The sequence below is a fragment of the Elgaria multicarinata genome, chromosome 2 (assembly GCF_023053635.1).
Source record: "Elgaria multicarinata webbii isolate HBS135686 ecotype San Diego chromosome 2, rElgMul1.1.pri, whole genome shotgun sequence".
NCBI lineage: Eukaryota > Metazoa > Chordata > Lepidosauria > Squamata > Anguidae > Elgaria > Elgaria multicarinata.
Genome location: NC_086172.1, coordinates 162911939 through 162930756, shown reverse-complemented (window position 1 = coordinate 162930756; position 18818 = coordinate 162911939). Strand labels below are relative to the sequence as shown.

General features: G+C 42.1%; 1 protein-coding gene across 2 annotated transcripts in view; it reads left to right on the top strand.

Moving 5' to 3' along the window:
* Positions 1-18818, top strand: part of CCDC85C (coiled-coil domain containing 85C) — a 198297-nt gene that overhangs the window by 167328 nt on the left and 12151 nt on the right. The window lies entirely within an intron of this gene.

The window sequence follows — 18818 nt, the reverse complement described above, 5'->3', positions numbered from 1 at the left end:
TTTTAGATACTCCCACCCATCCTGCACTCCTTTTCTTTTTAGGCTCCCTTGTCACGGGACCTTACTTATTATAGTTCTGAGTTTATTAAAATCAGCTTTCCTAAAATCCAGAGTACGTGTATGGCTACGCTCGACTTTTGTCTCCTTCATAATCAAGAATTCAAGTATGACGTGGTCACTTTCCCCCAGAGTTCCCGTAACTGCCACTTTATCCACTAAGTCATCCCTATTGGTCAATAACAAGTCAAGGATTGCTGACCCTCTAGTTCCTTCCACCACTTTCTGTAGGAGAAAGTTATCACCCATACATGTCAGGAATTTCTTGGAAGGGCCGCTTTTGGCAGTAATGGTCTCCCAACAGATATCAGGGTAATTGAAGTCCCCCATCACTACTACATCACACTTCCTTGAAACACTGGCAATTTGTTTCTCAAAAGTTTCGTCCTCGTCTTCTCCTTGATTGGGTGGTCGGTAGTAGACTCCGATTATCATATTCTTTTTATTCCTAGCCCCATTTATTTTAATCCAGACGCTCTCGACGGGGCTCCCAATCTCATCCGCCTGTATTTCTGTGCAGGGATAGGTATTTTTAACATATAGTGCAACTCCACCTCCCTTTCTATTTCTTCTGTTCTTTTTGAACAAGTTATATCCTTCAATTGCTATATTCCAGTCATGGGAGTCATCCCACCAAGTTTCAGTTATACCTATCAAGTCGTATTTGCCTTCATGTAATAAGAGTTCAAGTTCATTCTGTTTGTTTCCCATGCTCTGGGCATTAGTATATAGACATCGAAGACCATGTGTTTTATAGTCTGGCTTTGTTCCTACCTTGTTGCAGACACTATTTTGGGACTCTGTTGGAGCTGTTCTCTGTACTGTGGTGCATTGGCCTTCATCCATTGTTGCCTCAAAATTTACGTCTCCCACCCCCACAAGATTCAGTTTAAAGCCCTCCTGATGAAGTTCTTCATGCTGTGGCCAAACTCATTCTTTCCAGCCCTTGTGAGGTGCAACCCATCCCTTGCCAGCAGTCCATGTTCCAAGTAGCGTAGCCCGTGGTCCCAGAATCCAAAACTCTCACGACGGCACCACTTTCGAAGCCAGTCGTTCATCCGGAGTATTTTTCTTTCCCTTTCTAATCCTCTTCCAAGAACCGGGAGGATGGATGAGAAAACTACCTGGGCCCCAAAGTTCTTCAGTTTCCTTCCCAGAACTTCAAAGTCTGAAATGATTTCTTTGTAGCTCTGCTTGGCGACATCATTTGTTCCCACATGGATGAGAAGAAAGGGGTATGTGTCCGTGGGCTTTATGAGCTTCGGTAACCCTTCAGTCACATCTCTAATCTGTGCTCCAGGGAGACAGCACACCTGGCGAGTCCATGGGTCTTCACGACATACTTGGGTTTCAATCCCACGCAGCAGGGAGTCTCCTACAACGACTACTCTTCGCTTCTTCTTGGTTGACCTACCTTCTGTCTCTTGGTCACTGTTGCATGGTGCCTCCTGTACTTCTTCCTCTGCAAACTGTCCTTCAGTCTCATTCTCCAGAAGCTGAAAGCGGTTGCTTAACTGCAATGGCTCCACCGGTGCAGAACGCCCTCTAATTCCTCTTCTAACTGTCACTCTTTTCCAGGGAGTTTCCTCTTCATTGGCTTTCCTCCCCTCAGCATACTCCACTTCTGCTTCAGCTGGCTGTTGTTCTTCAATCTCATGTGCTTCTTGTTGCTGTTGCAGTTCCACCGTTCGGTCTAAGAACTCCTCGACTTCTCTTATTCCTTGGAGGGTGGACACTCGCTGCTCAAGTCCCCTCACTTTTTCTTCCAAAAGTGCCACCAGCTTGCACTTGTTGCAGGTATACGCCATGTTGAGCTCAGGCAGAAACACGAACATTGCACACCCTTTGCAGGTCACTACCTCTAGGGACTCCTTTCCATCCATAATGTCGATTTCTGCTTTTGTTTTTCCCCTTTTTGATTATAGTAGAATTGCCTTTGCTTTGTTGTGTCCTCTCTGAAGGTACACAACTATATGAGGATGTCTTAAGGGAAAGTAATCTTTTGGGGGTTTTTTTGCTTTTGTTTGGTGGTGGTTTTGTGGGGTTTTTTTTTTCTCTTTATGCTTTTCTTTTTTCCCCCACCTCTTTTTTATTTTTATTTTATTTATTTATTTATTTTATTATTATTATTATTTTTTAGAGGCCTCCCCCTTGGCCTCCCCTGCCGAACTCCCCCTGCCAAACTCCTGTTTGCTCTTCCTGTTCGCTCGCTCCCTGGGAATCTGGCTTACTTTTCTAGCTCCTCCTTGAGCTGGGCCAGCTGCTCTTCCCTGCTTCTGCTTAGCTCCAAGTCAGCAACCAGAATGAGGTCACTGAAAGGCCAACAACAATCAACAGCAATTAGGCACTGATTGCTGAGACCAACTGACAATCAGGCCACTCCCCCTTCAGCTCCTGCAGCAATTATAAACACCAACCTCTCACTCAGCACTCAGGAGCACATGGCAAGCACACGGCCTCTTTGAATTGGCAGCCTCCTGGGTTTCCTTGAGGCTTCTCTTGTTCCCCTTTCCTTGGTCTCCTCTTCCCCTACACTCCCCCTGCCAAACTCCTGTTTGCTCTTCCTGTTCGCTCGCTCCCTGTTCGCTCGCTCCCTGGGAATCTGCTATTGCCCTCCTGCCCATGGTCAATTTCTGCCTATTGACCAGGAATCCTCCTTGTGGGTTCCTGTTCAATATTTGGTTGGCCACTATGTGAACAGAATGCGGGACTAGATGGACCCTTGATCTTATCCAGCATGTATGTTTTTATGTTCACTTCTTCAGGCAGATGTTTCCACTTCAGACAGCTCTTACCATTAGGAAGTTTCTCCTAATGTTTAGTTAAATCTATGCCCTTGCAATTTCTATTACTTGGGTCTAGCCCTGTCCTCTGGAGCAATAGAGGGTGCTCTCACACATCAGATATAGGACCTCTGAGTCAGAGAAGGTGGCTTCTAGTTGGTGCTAAGCCTCAGAATCATTCTTTAAAAATTAACATTTTGTAGTATCACATCTGCTTATATGGAGTGGGGGCTCTGTGTGTGTGGGAATCTCTCTCAATTTCTGAATATCCTTACAAAAACACATCCATAAGCCAACGAAGCAGTTAAGTATGCGCCTGAGTCTCTGTATTATTTTTCAAGGAAGGCTTTTCTTTCCTTCTGTATTAATCAAAGAGGGTGTGTAAGCCTTTTTTGTAGCTTTTGATTTCACTGGAAATTGTCAAGGCCCTGAAGATATGTTGTGTCTGACAGGTTGGTGTCTGAGCCGTGCAGGCAGATGGGAGCTTGGCTTGGCTTGACTTCTGGACAACCCAATGGTTAATTCATAGACCTGAGTATTTACATGGCCGTCTGCTGGGTACATTTAGTGGGAGGCAAATTAAATACCCAATGAAAGAGATTAGCATCTGGAATAAAGTCTTTATCAATTGGAGGAGGAAGATGAGCTCTCTTTTTCCATTTTTAGTCTTAGCTTTTTGGTGGGATTCAGTGCAATATGAGGAAAGCACTTTTGATTCAGACAGAATCCATTTGTTTCTCCCTCAACCTTCTTTCTCCTCCCTGCAAGGATTTGTGTTCCCCAGCTTGTGCCCTGTGGCAGACTATTCTACTTTTTTACATTTGTAAATTCATCCCAGTGTGATCTAGGACAGCACAGCTATTTGAATATGAGAAGGAGAGGGGTTTGTTTTGTTTTAAATTGGATGCCTGCAGTCCCTGTGAATAGTGGGTGACCAATAATGAAATGTCACAATCACTTTGGATCAACTGCTGTGCTGGTAAATGGGCAGGCAGTCTGACAGGCTGGGCAGAATACTGACAGAGTCATCATTTGGGATATTCCTGGATACAATTGGATTATACTGGATGTATAACTGCTTAGAAAGTATTGAAGAATGGTGTTGGTCTTAATGACCATCATGATGAATACAGCTTAAAATAGAAAAATCCTGTGGTGGGGTTAATATCCCATCTTCCTTTGCCAGGTGGAGACATACGTGTGCTCTCCATTTGTGTGTGTGTTTCTCTGTATGTTTGTGGGGGTGTATACAGTGGAGGCTGGTGGCTCCAATGGCAGTGGGGTGGTGAATCCACTCCGGGTTTCAGTCAGAATTCTAAAGCTGCTATCCAAGGTGTGGAAGCTATCCACTGGGTATATGTGTATTACACATGCCCATTGCACAATGTGGAATTTAGACTCAGCCAAAGTATATGCTGTCCACTTGAGAACCTCCATTTTCATTTCAAGTTTCTAGGCTTCATGATCATAGTGCCCAAATGAAACCTTGAAAGCCCTCAGAGTGGGCCTAGATAAGTTAGAGAACAAGATTTCTTTCCTTGTACTTCCTTGTATAACAGTGGAGTGGCTGCCATTACACATTTGGGTTCCTAATCTACCCAGGTTGGGGAAATTGATTGTAGTAAAGTGTATTCCTTTCTTATCATTCCCCAGTCCATTTTCACTTTTGAGAATCTTCTACTCAAAGAACATCATTTCTCTTTTCCCGTAGTCAACCAAGCCATACGGTTGCTTGGTTGAGGTATGCATGCGTCCAGTTCTGGGCTCCACAATTCAAGAAGGACGCAGACAAGCTGGAGCGTGTTCAGAGGAGGGCAACCAGGATGATCAGGGGTCTGGAAACAAAGCCCTATGAAGAAAGACTGAAAGAACTGGGCATGTTTAGCCTGGAGAAGAGAAGATTGAGGGGAGACATGATAGCACTCTTCAAATACTTAAAAGGTTGTCACACAGAGGAGGGCCAGGATCTCTTCTTGATCCTCCCAGAGTGCAGAACACAGAGTAATGGACTCAAGTTAAAGGAAGCCAGATTCCAGCTGGACATCAGGAAAAACTTCCTGACTGTTAGAGCAGTACGACAATGGAATCAGTTACCTAGGGAGGTTGTGGGCTCTCCCACACTAGAGGCCTTCAAGAGGCAGCTGGACAACCATCTGTCAGGGATGCTTTAAGGTGGATTTCTGCATTGAGCAGGGGGTTGGACTCAATGGCCTTGTAGGCCCCTTCCAACTTTGCTATTCTATGATTAAATATAATTGAAAGTATCTTAATGTTCGATAATGCATGCCTTGAAGATTTCACTATTCACAAGTAGTGAAGAATTTAAGGGCAGTGAGAGGAGAGACAAATCAACAGTGGGGAGACTGCCAAGTGACACAAAAGAGGCTACACCATAGTGAAGCCTGGCTGGGAATGATGGGAATTGTAGTCCAACACGCCTAGAGGGTGCCCAGTTGGGGGAGGCTACCTGAATGCCTAGAATAGCTACAACTGCCTCAATATAAGCTTTCAATATAAGCTGTATCCATGTTGTGTGATGTGGATGTTTCATACTGTATTGCTGACAGGGTTTCAAAACCTAGGCAATACGAAGGTTACATTTTAAAGTGTTTTTTTAAAAAATATCTTTGTACAATATTGTAATGTGCTCTTCCTTCAGGGTGCCCAAGGCAGCATGCATGGGGTTACCCCTACAACCTCGTGAGGTAAACTAAACTGACAGATATGACTTGCCCAAGGCCACTCAGCAAGCTTCATGGTTCAGCAGGGATTTGAGCTCAGGATTCCCTCATCCAAAGTATACCACACAGTCTCTTACACAAATGTATACACAACTTCCCTTACACGAACACACACACACACACACACACACACACACACACACACAAGCCCTCTTAGCATTTCATGCCCCCCTCTGCATGTTGAATGAAGCGCCTGCCATATGCACATTCCTCGCACATATGCGTTGTGGGCATGTGCACATTTCCGCATAATCAAGAATCCTGCAAACCTCACTACACCAAGGGGTGCCTATATGTGTACAAGCGTGCTCATGAATATATGCTACAGATGTTCCATGAAATGTGTGCGCAGCAGGCATGTGTGCATATGTGGAGTCTAAATCCATTCCCCAACTTCCCTGGGTGTTCATCCAGGTTGTGGAGGAGTGCAGTGATACGCAAAGATGGCCACACACACCACTCTTAAAGCAACTTCTTATCCCATTTCCTGAGTGGTGAGCTTGGAGGCTGAGATGAGGCGAGACATTTTGGTGTCTCAGCCAGAAAATCCGAATGGCGCTCCTCCAGTGATGATTAAAGAATAAATTAATAAATTAAAATCATTCCAAACTTTGCGGCCCTATAACGGATACCTCACCCTGCCTGATAATATAGCCAGCTCTGTTTGGGGTTGAGAGGGTTATTGGCGGCCATTCCAGCCCTGCTGAAGGACAACCCCCCCCCCAACATGAACTGTCACCACTACCAGCCATACCAGCAATTGAACTGAGGAAGATACGGGGGAGAATAGGACCATTCAACCAACCCTGATGAAGGCCTTCCTAAACTGTCACCACCAGCAGACATTCCAGCAGGCTGAGGTGAAGAAGATGTGCAAGGAAAGCAGGGCCCTCCCACCACCCCTGCTAAAAGAATAAATTTTCCCCTCTCTTCCCTCCCCGTTCCTTTTTCCTTGTGCAGAAAAGGGCAACTAAAATGATCAAGCAGCTGGAGCATCTCCCCTATGAGGGAAGGTTACAACAGCTGGGATTGTTTAGCTTGGAGAAAAGGAGGCTAAGGGGAGACCTGATAGAGGTGTACAAAATTATGCATGGTGATGAGAATGTGGATAGGGAGACATTTTTCTCCCTCTCTCAAAATACTAGAACCCGGGGTCATCCCATGAAGCTGATTGGTGGGAGATTCATGACAAATAAAAGGAAGTACTTCTTCACAGAGCGCTTATGGAATTCACTATGGAATTCCATAAGATGTGGTGATGGCTACCAATTTGGATGGCTTTAAAAGGGGATTGGATAAATTCCTGGAGGAGAAGGCTGCCAATGGCCACTAGTCCTGATGGCTATGTGCCACCTCCATGATCAGAGGCCTGTATAAACCAGTTGCTGGGGAACACGGGTGGGAGGGTGCTGTTGTTCCATGTCCTGGTCTTGGGTCACTGGTTGACAGCTGGTTGGCCACTTTAGGAACAGAGTGCTGGACTGGTCTGATCCAGCATGGCCCTTCTTATGTTCTTATGTACATGTGTATTGTGCCTTTTTAGCTTATAAGCCTGCTGGCAGGGGCTGTCATGTTTTATTGATTACATGTACTGGGAACCCTTTTGGCTAAGGAACAGCATAAAAATACTGCAAATAAATAAATAAATTGTCCCAGATTCTGTCTGAGTATACATGTGCACCTTCCCCTTCAAACACTTATAAAGGGAACAGAAGAAATGTTGGCTTGTTCTCAGGATCTTCAAAATCTTTGCATTTCTCACCTAGTGTTGCACATGTGTTTTGAGTACCTTCCTGCTGAAGAGAGACAGCTGGGCTGGGAGGAGGAAACCCCTGCCTGCTGGGACACTGAGCTGTAGCCATATGGGCCCCTTCATTAATCTCCCCCCACCCAACCTCAACCCCCCACATAAAGATACCCAGAGAAAATGGTGTCCCCTAATCATGACAGAGCACTTGGTTTTATTATTGGCACAGTCGATTCCATGGAATTATTCACTCAGCCTTATTATGACCCAAGTCTCTTCTGCTGGATTATCCACTTTATTTCCAAATATTGAACAGGAAGCTTAATCAATACAGGAAGGTTTTGCACCGTCCTCCATTTTTATGCCTTGTATGCTTATGAGGAATTCCGAGGAAAGAGGATTTCTTGCTTTGTTCTGTGGCTTTTGTGTATCTGTTGTCATTCACAGTTCAATGCCTTCTCCAGATGGTCAATATTTTCTTCCCCAAAGACAGTAAAGCTTGCTCGGTTGGTCATCCTAAAAGTGGGGGTGGGGGAGAAGGGTTTTTTTTTTAGCATGTTCTCACCAAAATGCTTCTCACCAAGTGGTGATGACAGAGTGTTAAAACTGAATGGTGTGATTTCTCTTCACGTTTCTGAATGAATCATCCTGCAATTTAAGCTAAAGAGATATTTAGTTTGGAGTTGTTGTTTCTCTCCCCCCCCCCCCCTTTCTACTGAAGTGATGTGTTAGTCAGGCATGAATGTGAAATGTTGGAATTATCACTATAAATGCTGCTTTTTCTTTTGCCTAATCTAGTTCCTGGCACATTTTGCAGTGTTTTTGTCTTTGAAGGGCTGGAGCATTTTATGTATTCATTTGTACTTATATTTCTGCCTTCAAGAGGGCCCTTAAAGCAGCTCAGTGCTGGCTCCAGGTTTTAGAAGGCCTTTGGACAAGAACACCCTCAATGGCCCCCCTCCCTCAGTGTCTTCTCACTGTCATTGTCAGCCACTGCTATTGTTCCTCATCTGCTTTCCCGTCATTGCTACCACTCGCTTGCTTGAGAGGCAGAGAGCCAGGGAACAAGTAAGCAGTGACCCTGTTCAGACGACACGCTGAGCCATGGTGGTTCAGTATTTTGAGCTAAACGTTATGGCTTAGTGTGTTGTGTGAACCATATCTTAGTGAGTCGTGGGAATCATTCCTACCTATGATGGCTACATAACCACAGTTTAAACCTGCTCACTATCCATTTGCTGCAAAAGGGTTAGCGGCCTAACCATGGCTTAACGTGTTGCCTGAACAGGCCCAGTTTCTCCTTCTCACCTCCAACATTATTTTTTTATTGCATTTATATCCCGCCTTTTCCCCCCTTAAGGAATCCAAGGTGGCGTACAAAATCCTCCTCCTCCTTTTTATCCTCACAACAACTCTCCTGTGAGGTAGGTTGGACTGAGAGTCTGTGACTGGCCCAAAGTCACCCAGTGAGCTTTCATGGTCAAATGGGGGCTAGAACCTGGATCTCCCAACTCCCAGTCCAACACTCTACCTTCACACCACACTGGACCAAAGTGTGAAGCAGGTGAACAAGCAGGTTACAGTGATGAAGAGAAAGAGCAACTCCAGGGAGGCTCTTGTCAGTGAGCCCTTGCTGGGTATGGGCCTACAAATAATTCTTGTTTGGCATCTGGAGTTCCTCCCTCTTCCCCCCCCCTTCCTATTTGCAGTGCTGCCCTATACCTATTTCTGGTGCCTAACCACGCCTACCCTTGATGCCATCCCTGAAGCAGCTCATTACTCTAAAATCACAATGAAAATCAAAGCAATGGAACAGCAGCATGAAAAAAGAACTACAAGCCACAGCAGAACTACAGTGGACATCTAGCTAGACCTGCTCAAAGGTCCTGTGGAATAAAATTAGCTTGACTAGCCTCCCAAAAAACCCAAGGGATAACCAGTTTGATAGAAGTGTTGCAGGAGCCAGAGTTCCTTTCCCCCACCCCACTCTAATACTTTCCATTCCTTTGCTCTGTTGCCCTAGAATTCAGATTCTGCAAATCCAGATGCTGTATCCAAGAAACCAATATCCTCTAAATGCAGCTTAATTCAAACTAAATAAGAGCACAATGCATCGTAAGACAGAAAGAAGTCCAACAGTTCCCAGCATTCCCCAGCCAGCACTGCTGGCTCGGAAATACTGGGAGTTGTAGGACTTTTTTTTTTGGTCTGAGCATGCCTTATAAATAAAATAGAAACAGCCCAGATCTAAGTACAGTAGCCTAATGTGTGTGAATTAAAGTTTTTAAAAAAATAAATATAACATTTTAATGATTTTTTTTCAAGAGTGTTTCATTCCAGTGCTTTGTGTGGTCATTGACCAGAACACTGGAAAGTTGGACCCAGTTTTACTACTTACAGGGCATGTGCCTGCATGTTTTTCCATTAATAAAATGGACTAGAGACTTTCCATTAAAATAACAAAAACAAATACAGTGTTAATGTTCATAAAGGGGTCCCTGAGGAGATTAGGCCTCCATAGTTCTTGCAAACACCTGCCCCTGTGATTCTTGTTCTACAATATTTATTTATTACATTTATATCCCACCCCTTTTCCTCCAAGGAACTCAAGGCGGTGTACATAATCCTCCTCCTCCTCCTCTCTGTTTTATCCTCACAACTACAACCCTGTGAGGTAGGTTGGGCTGAGTCTGTGACTGACCTAAAGTCACCCAGGGAGCTTCCATGCCCGAGTGGGGACTAGAACCTGGCTCTCCCAACTCTAGGGTGACCATATGAAAAGGAGGACAGGGCTCCTGTATCTTTAACAGTTGTATTGTAAAGGGAATTTCAGCAGGTGTCATTTGTATATAGGGAGAACCTGGTGAAATTTCCTCTTCATCACAATGGTTAAAGCTGCAGGTGCCCTGTCTTCTTTTAAATCTGGTCACAGTATAGCTGCAGTATAGCTCCTGTAGCTTTAACTGTTGTGATGAAGAGGAAATTTCACCAGGTGTGACATGCATACAAATGACACCTGCTGAAATTCCTTTTTCAATACAACTGTTAAAGATACAGGAGCCCTGTCCTCCTTTTCATATGGTCACCCTACCCAACTCCCAGTCCAACACTCTAGCCACTATACCACAATGGCCATTATTTTGCAGAATAAATGGTGTGATAATGGTTAACAGAAAGCTTTGGGCACTGAATGTTTTGATAGCCAAAATGTAGGTGCTTTATGTAACAGGTGAATGAGCCATTGTCTTCTAGTTTATATATATATTTTCCTTGTAACATCATACCAGGTTGCCCCCCAACATTTCGTGTGCTATTATCTTATCCAGGTCAAGATGGGCAGACTTCAGCTTTGCATGACCTAGATCAGGGTTCTTCAATGTGGAGCCCACTGGTACGGTGGTGCCCACAGGCACCTCCAATGACTGTCCCCAGTGGGTCCCCAATGTGGTGCCAAAATACCTCCTCCCCCATTTTTTAAATATACATACACGAATTTCTCTGAAATGCATACTCTCTGGGCAGTTTGTGAACCGCCCAGAGAGCTCCGGCTATTGGGCGGTATAGAAATGTAATAAATAAATAAATAAACTTCGTAGCAATTATAAACAAAAGTGGACCAAATATCCAAATAAGTATCCATTTGAAGGGGGTATCTACAGTATATACCACCCTTTCAAATAATGAAAGTATTGTAAGTTCTTCAATCCATTGCATTATAGGAGGTGAGTGTTTATTCTTCCAATGTTGTACTGTCAGTCTTTTACCTGTGAAAAGGGTGCAGGGAATTTATCCTGACCCTTTCTTAATTAACTTGAAGGAGGTAAATAAATTAAAAGAGTGTATACATTAAAGACTGTTTGAGTACAAAAAAAATTCTGTGTAATCTCCTCTCCCCCCCCCCCCCCACCAAAAAAAGCCACTACAGGCCATTTCCAAAACATATGTTTAAAAGAAGAATTAGCTGTATTGTACTGCCAACAATTAGCTGACTTAGACAATCCCTTATTAAAGAGACATTGCGGTATCCAATAGCTCCCAAACAAAAAATTTTTTTTGCTGAATATGATGCAGCCTAAGATCCATAGATGTGAAAGGTAGATGCCAAATTAGCAATCCACTGATTAGGTATTTTGTAGCAGTGCCCACGGCAGTATCTCAAATTCCCAAATATGCCCACAATTTTTTTTTTCTAGAACCCTGAGATCTGTGCAAAACACATACAGTTAGAATTAAAGATTTCTGAGCCCAGGAATTTGTTTTGAGTATCAAAACTGAATGGAGCTCAAGAGTCCTTCCATACAAAAATACCCCAAGCTTTCTTAATTTCAGCAATATTTGGGGGAGGGGGATGAGTCATGTTGTTGTTGCAGTTGTTAAAAAAATTGACGTCAGAAATCCTGGCTGATTTACTGTGAATCATACAGCAATCTACCAGTACATCCAGATCTACCTTTTGCCCCACCCTTGAGCTAAACTGACTTTTTATGTGGCACTGGTGGATGCAGCTAAGCGCTGCATATACCAATGTTTGTTTCCATAGTAACTAATGCGCTTCAGAGAAGGGGAAGGAAGGTAGCAAGGAAGGACAAGGGGGAAGAGATCAAAATTAAGTGGCACTTGGTACTGAACGCTTGGATATTTTTCTGAAGGTTTTGACTTACGTTGAGTGGCTTTTAATATTTTGGCTTCTGAAAGCTTTTTTTTTATTATTTAAACCAAGATAGATGTAAATCATTATTAACTACTTTTATTTCTGGATAGGTAGTTCAGAGACTTCAGTATTTGGATTGTTCTTAGTTTTTTTCTCTCAGGTTTCCTGTGTGACCTTGCAAATAAATGGTCATGTACCAGTTGAATTCAGACATTTACCAAGTGATAACTCACAATGGTAGGCATGTAGCCACTGGTGAGCCAATTTTCTGTATTTTTCTGTCTAGTGTGAGGAGAATTTTCCCACACCCGCACTTCTATGGATTTCTGATCAAATGTGGAAGTGAGGTAAACTCTCACTGCTTAGATTTCACGCTATATCCTGGTGGTTGTGGTGGTGGTAGTGGTGGTGATGATGATGATGATGATGTCAACTTGGGTTCCTGATATGGCTTCACCTATAAGTGATCCTCCCTTAATGAAGCTACTTCATACCTATCTCCAGGTTCTGGAAAAATGTACCCTTCCTACCGCCCTGTTTGGGCTCTGCTGAAGAGTGATTTGTAAAATCTCATTTTCCTATTCAGACCTTATTTAGTTCCATGTATGTTTCCAGGACAGATGTAGTTTGTATCACACCACAAATTAAATCAGTCACAGAATGCCACTTATTATTATTATTATTTATTTATATAGCACCATCAATGTACATGGTGCTGTACAGAGTAAAACAGTAAATAGCAAGACCCTGCCGCATAGGCTTACAATCTAATAAAATCATAGTAAAACAATAAGGAGGGGAAGAGAATGCAAACAGGTACAGGGTTACCTAACCTTCAGGGTTAATCCTCACTTCTGCACAATCCCAGTATGGATATATTGGGCGGTATTCAGGTTGACATGAGCGCTAACCTAAATTACACTGTGCTAGTGTAAGAGGCCTCTAGCGCAACGTCAATATAGCATTAGATGGTGTGACGGGTTTTCCAGGGAATACAGTCTCACCAGCTAAATCTACTGGCATTGTGCTAGACGTCCATTATGCCTGAGACGCATAATTTACAGCAGTGCTTGTGTCAACTTGGATATTGCCCACTGATGCCTTCTTTTTAGAGATTGAAATTATTTCAAGATGTGTGATTTTCACAAATTAGTGTCACCTCTACAACTCTGCTTGCTTCTTGCATGCATTAAACAGCTACATGGAAACAAATATGCAAGCTGCACATGAGCTCCAATGAAACAAATGGATAGCAACTGGGCAGGTTGTGCGTGGCTGTTGACTTCTGGATCAAGCAAACCCATTAGGAAAGGCTTTGTTCTTGTTTTGAAACTAATTAATATATTTGGAGGGCATTAATACAATGAATGGTGGTTTTAATAATAATAATAATAATAATAATAATAATAATAATAATAATAATAATAAATTATTTCTTACCCGCCTCTCTATTCTGATCGAGGTGGAGAACAACAATTAATATGAAATACATAAAACTGAATTAAAACATAATATACATTATTAAAAACATCCTAAAAACATTCTAAAACATCTTTATAAATACAACATGTCTGAAGCAAGAAGGTGAGTGGATATTTATTTATTTAATTACATAACTGAAGCTCTCTGGGCGGTTTACAAAAGTTAAATATATTGTAGAGTAATGAAATGAAGGAAATAAATAAATAAATTAGAAATCCTATTTAGGGCTAAAAGCAGCTTCCTCCCAAAGTTTCATGAGAAATTAAGGAAATATTGTTCATCAGTGTTTTTCTATTCTTCAGATATCCTTAAGTGTAAAAGAGAGGGCTCGGTTTTTACACTGTTTTGTTCTTTAATACTCTATTAATCTTATCTACTTTGTAACTAATTTTAAATAATTCTGTAAGAGAGAAATGCTGATATGTAATGGCAATGGAGGAAGAAAAATGTCTGTGCAGTTCTCAGCAATTTCAGAGCATACATCTATCTGTCTTGACAAAGACATACTTACTGGACCTGTTCAGACAATACGCTAAGCCATAGTTAGGCCAAAAATGCTTTTGCAGCAAATGGTTAGGGAGCGTGTTTAAACCGTGGTTATGTAGCCACCATGGTTAGGAATGGTTTACACAGCACACTAAGCCATAATATTTATCTTAAAATGCTTAACCACTGCGGCTTAGCCTGTCGTCTGAATAGGGTCAATACTAGCAACCTGTTAACCAGCACTAACAAGGTAACTAGGATTAGCTGTATGGCTTACAAATCAGCTTCAAACCATTAGTTGAAAAGATTGCCTTAGTGGTGGTGATGGTTATTGATTTATTATTATTATTATTATTATTATTATTATTATTATTATTTTCATTTCTATACCGCCCAATAGTGGGTATTCTCTGGGCGGTTACAACAATTCATTAAAATACAAAATACAACGTAATAAAAATAGTCTAAAATTTCTAACACAGAAAAATTAAAACAATGGTAAACAGCTGAAAACAATTTAAATAAACAATGCCCCCCCCCCTAATAGACCTGTTCTAAAACAGCAGACACAGATGCCTCATCATAGACCATTAAATGCCTAGGACTTTAGAAGGTGGGCTTTACTTGATGCTAAAATATGACAATTGTCAGCGCCAAGCGGGTTAGCATTGATCATGGTTAGTGCTGGTACATACATAACATTATCCCATAGATAATATGCCAATCAGAGAAGGGTATTTGCATATTATTATTATTATTATTATTATTATTATAATATTTGCATCCCGCCTTTTGTCCAGTACTGGGCCTCAAGGTGGCCTTACAAAATTTAAAGCATATACATTTTAAAACCTATGAAAAGAAATATACAAAAGGTTTTTTTTAATTTAAATATATTACAATATTAAAACATTTAAAATACATGACAATTTTAAAAGACCTTAGCACAGATGGAGGCCCAGATTAATTGCCAAAGGCCTGCCGGAAGAAAAATGTTTTTGCCTGCCTCCGAAAGTACATCAAGGAAGGAGCCAGTCTAGCTTCCCTGGGAAGAGAGTTACAGAGCACTGGAGCAGCCACCGAGAAGGCCCTCTCCCGTGTTCCCACCAGGCGCGCCTGTGATGGTGGTGGGACTGAGAGAAGCGCTTCCCCAGACGATTTCAAAGCACAGGCAGGCTCATAAGGGAGAATACAGTCTTTCAGATAACCTGGACCCGAGCCGTACAGGGCATAGGTGAGGATAGAGGAGAAGGATCCAACATTATTATGTTTAGGGGGGATTTTTACTAAGGGGCTTTCCGTCAAAATCCCACAGATGGTAGCTTTGCCTCATTGGCTTCTAAGTCAAGCACATACACCAAATGTCTGAACCTGCAGTTTCTCTCATACTGAGAAGGATCCAATATTCCCATGGGCTGCTTCTGATCTCCTAACCATGGTTAGTTAAAAGATCTTTGGACCATAAAGTTGGTTCTTGTAATTGGGGTGGGTGGGGAAGTACCAATCTTGCAATGGGTACCTGCATTCTTTGTTTGGAGGTGCTCTTTTGCTACAAGGTATCATGAAGTGCCTTTGTAAGTAGAGCTCATGTAAGTCAGGCTCAGTTTGGAAATAAGCATAATATAGCTTCAGCTGTGACTGAGGTGGTACCTTTGGCCTAATTCTTAAATTTGGCGTAATTCCTCAGCACCATGTACATTGATGGTGCTATATAAATAAACAATAATAATAATAATTAAGTAAATGCCCCTGCCTATTTTAAATAATTTACTTAATTCATTAAATGAGAACTCTAAAGTGCATCTAAAATATGTATTTCCTTTTCTTCTTGTGTAGTGCTTCTCTAAAGCTACATACATACATCAGTGATCTAGGCCAGTGATCGTTAAGTTGTTTTTTTTATTGGGGCACACTCTTTAGTGTTTGTGGTTCACCCTATTTTCTTCTCACATTGAGAGGATGCATGAAAGAGTTCTAAATTCCAACCCAGCTCCTTCAGCACTCTGAAGCACCTTTTGATTGGCAAGAGGAAGCATTGCTATGTAGTTTCACAGAGAAATTTCTCCATCAAGACACTGCTGTCCATCCAGATTGCACAAGAAGATTTAATCAGCTGTTGTCACTGACAACTTGAACGCACACTCTGCACCATCAGTGGTCCATAGACACAATTCAAGATTGACGGTTCTAGGCAGACAAGTAGTAGTCGTGCGAGATTAATAAAATGCTGTGAATCATAAAATAGCATACCGTACAAAGAGAGAGGTCACTTAATAAGAATCAAAAGGTACCAATGATACATAAAAAAAATATTGTGGTAAGTGACAATTATTTAAGACACACTGAACAATTACTGTGAACATATAGATACAGTAATGAATGTCAAACAGTCCAAGTGATGTACACAACAGTGTAAGATAACATATACTCCGGATATTTATAGCTGTTTCGTTTCTTCATCAAATCACTCTTAACTCGAGCATCAAATCTCCCCCACCTAGATGAGACAGAAAAACTAAAGCTTTCTCGGTATAAGGTAGCATACTTTCATTATCATCATATCATTGTGTTCAGTCTTAATGGCAAACCATGGTTTCCTGCTACAGGAAATAAGCCATAGTGAGCCCTGGGCATGCATGCTCCCCCTCACTTTTCCTCTTCTGTGGAAGAGATCGGAAGTTTTAAGCCACAGTTCCTTGCTATATCTGAACTCAGGGGATTTTGGTTTGTTTAAACAATAGTTTTAGAGCAAGCCAGGGTCTGAAGCTACGGCTTGATCGTGGATTGTTCTCTACTAACCATAATTTAAACATAGTTCCTTAATTTCAGCTATAATGGGGAAACATGGATTGTTTTGAAGTGAAAGCTTCAGATCTCCTCGCTGCTGAAAATGAGGAGGAGAAAGGAGCCGAAGGCTCACCGCAGCTTTTTTATGTAGTGGGAAACCACAGTTTCCCATTACATCTGAAGTGGGCAATGATCTCATCTGCGGGTTGTGGTGCTGAAAAGTAAACTTGAATAACAAGCATGAGGGATAAATTCAGAGCAATATCTTTCAAGTACCTCTCTTTCCATCCTTACCATATCTCTAACTCTGAATTTCTAAGATAAGGATTATTGTTATCTTTCGGTATTTAAAAGGGACTATGATGAGCTCTGTGCACTGTATAACCAGTACTTTAATTACTTGCAATGATACATACCACTCTGTCATCCAGATTTACGCTCATAGCACAACAGGATAATCCCTCTTTGTTTTGCCAAAGAACGAGAAGGCAAAATACGGAGTTTTTCAATGAATTCATTGTTGGTTTCACTGAATGGCACAATGGAAATCATAGAAGCAGGAAAGGGGCATCTTAATGAATAAGACCATTGTATCTCACCATGTTCAGGAGATACCTTAAAAAGGATCGTAGATATCAAAAGTGCACATTGAGATGTTTGGCTGCTCAGGTTCCTTGGTATGAAAGCAGCATTTTTGTCTTTTCAGTAGGATGCCAAATGCCAGGGAACTAGATTGAACTTTTCCGAAACAAGCCCTCCTAGCTGCTGATGTGTATACCTGCTTACCTTTGGGTTCACAACTTTCCTTGAAGGGTCCTTCATGCTCTTTGAAGGATGTTGCCAGGCAACCAATTAAACGGGGGGGGGGGAAACTATTTTCTCCCCCACTCCCGCATCCCATGTTGGTGAATCTATAGCTTCTTAGAAAAGTTATAGGGCTATAAGCAGTTTCAAAGGTTAAATTGGTTTATTGGGTTGAAAAACTCTTCTGGTATGCCTAGACAAATGTTTCATCCTACTGAGGACCAACCTACATGTTACATATGAATGTGTATATCGCTAATCCGTCCTTTTTTAAATGGAGAAAGCCACTTCAGGAGGCTTTGGGGATCAGAGAAACGGCAGGGAAGCTTTTGGAGAGGGAAAAGCAATTCTGGGGTAGGAAAAATAGGCAGGAAAAGATTATGCGTGCTCCTCCTCCCTGCTCCCAGTTAACCCCTTCAGAAGTTGCATTTCCCATTTAAAAAGGCTCAGCGTACTGCTAAATGTGTGTGCATGTAAGTGTTGTTTGGCCTTTTGTTGGTTCCTGAATTATCTGAATTGGGAAATAGACATGGTAGCTTGTGTAATGTTTGCCAACAGTCCAGAATTTTAGCAGTCCAAGCTTTTAGAGGAAAAAAGATTTTAAAGTAGTTCAGTGACTATGTTGTTATTTTCCTCTTTTCTGTAAGTAACATTTTTGAATAAAAAAAGATTACAAATTTGTTTGAGGACTGCTGTACACACCCAGGCCTAATCTACACCAAGCAGGATATTGCACTATGAAAGCAGTATGCAAAAGGCAGGAGTCACGTCAAGCAGGATATAGCTGTATGAAAGCAGTATGTGGTATGTGTCAATGGGCCCCAACGTCCGTGCACTGCAATGCCGCTATAAAGTAGTAGTGTGGCTCCTGCCTTTTATATACCACTTTCATAGTGCAATATCCTGCTTGGTGTAGATGAGGCCCTAGATAGACTTTAGTTTCTTTATAAAGCTGCTATCAACCAGAGGGGGATGCTTTAGGGTGGATTCCTGCATTGAGCAGGGGGTTGGACTCGATGGCCTTGTAGACCCCTTCCAACTCTGCTATTCTATGATTCTATGACTTTAATTTACTCCATTGCACATACTCAGAGGAACTAGGTGTTTTTAGGTCTTTTTCTTTTTTAAAAAACTGGTTTGCTTCATAAAGGCAAGTTGCCCTCTATATGGCCTCAGACATTTCCCCTTTACATTCTCCTCCCCTCCCCCCTTGGAGGGGAAAGCACTCTGCTCATGCCCAGAGACATTTGGCATGAGAAATCAGCACTTTAAAAAGCAAA